Source organism: Triticum aestivum, chromosome 2D, assembly GCF_018294505.1.
Source record: "Triticum aestivum cultivar Chinese Spring chromosome 2D, IWGSC CS RefSeq v2.1, whole genome shotgun sequence".
Lineage (NCBI taxonomy): Eukaryota > Viridiplantae > Streptophyta > Magnoliopsida > Poales > Poaceae > Triticum > Triticum aestivum.
In genome coordinates, this window is record NC_057799.1 from 33,800,820 (window position 1) to 33,802,315 (window position 1,496).

Below are 1,496 nucleotides of genomic sequence, written 5' to 3' on the forward strand. Positions count from 1 at the left end.
TGACTGCACCGCACGAATTTTGGTGTTAAGAAGTCGCTCAACATGGTTTTGAAAAACATAAAATGTGTTTTCAACATCGGATTTTCGCTTAATCAGATAAATCCAAGTAAAGCGACTAAAATCATGCAAGAAACTCACGTAATACTTAAATCCGCAACAGAGGTACAAGCCGGCCCCCACACATCGGTGTGAACTAGCTCAAGCGGAGAGTTGGTTACATGAGAGGAATTATTATATGGAAGCTGATGCATTTTGCCACGTTGGCAAGCATCACATACTGAGGACTCGGTGAGGCGGTGCACAGGGTAGTTTATTCAACCTAATGACGGAATCGACTACGCTGGATAAAGGATGGCCGAGCCTCTTGTGACAATGTTCAGAGGTGAGCTTGACAGCGAAGAAGACGTGGGGACTGGACTGACTGAAAGATGAAGACGCACGGAAGCTTGGCACTGGGTAGAGACCACCGCGGCTTCTACCTTGCAGAAGGACCCTCGTGACTTGATCCTTCAGACGAAAAAAGTCAGGATACATCTCGGCAAATGCACGATTATCAGAAACAAGTTCATGAGTTGAAGTAAGGTGTTTGTGCAAGTCTGGAACGTGAAAAACATTTTTTAGGAGGAGTGGTTTGTGTGAGCCAGGAAGCATAGATTGACCAACGTGAGAGATTTGCAAACCTGCTCCATTGGCGACATGGACCTTATCCTTGCCGCTGTAGCGATCATGGACCGTGAGGCGGTCAAGGTCGCTGGTGAGGTGGTCCGTCGCGCCAGAGTCAAGGTACCAGTTGGTGTCAGACGGAGTAGCCACCATGGCCGCCGGTGTTGCTAGCGTTGTTGTTGCGCTCGGTGTTGCCGTAGCGCTCGCGGTTGTCCTCAGCTTGATAGGCACGGTTGAAACGCTGCCTGCACCTCAACGCATCATGCCCATACTTCTGGCATACTTGGCAGGTGGGCTTGTTGCGGTTGCGGCCTCCACAGCCACGGCCCTGCCCCTGGCCACCACGACCTCCACCGCGGGCTGCTGCATTGGCGGAGGAGAAGATCTCGCCAGTGGAAGTCTGCTGCTCAAGACGAAGCTTGGCGCTAATCAAATACACATAGAAGCTAGCAAGGCTCACTGGCTCATCACGTGATGTGATTGAAGCAACAAGGGGCTCATATTCCGAGCCCAGACCAGCGAGCATGTAGCCGAGCACCTCCTCGTTGGAGAGGGGCTTGCCAACGGACGCCATAGCGTCGGCGTACCCCTTCATCTTGTTGTAGTACGCAGCAGCAGATGGGTCCTTCTGGTTGGAGAGCATGTAGCGGATTTTGCATCACGCGTGCGCGACTCTCTGAGGAAAACATCCCAGACGGCACGGGAGGTGTGCAGCTGCGTCAATTGCCCGATGATGAAGAAGACGGTTGGTAATGATGACGTGATGAGTGACCTTGGATCCATGGCCTGGAGCGAGGGGGTGGTTTCTATGGTGAGACGGCCACTTCCAGAGA

General features: G+C 52.5%; 1 pseudogene; it reads right to left on the minus strand.

Annotated features, from left to right (window-relative positions):
* Nucleotides 1–1,080: 1,080 nt before the first annotated feature.
* LOC123056339 (uncharacterized) lies at nucleotides 1,081–1,219 on the minus strand (annotated as a pseudogene).
* Between the last annotated feature and the right edge of the window lie 277 nt (nucleotides 1,220–1,496).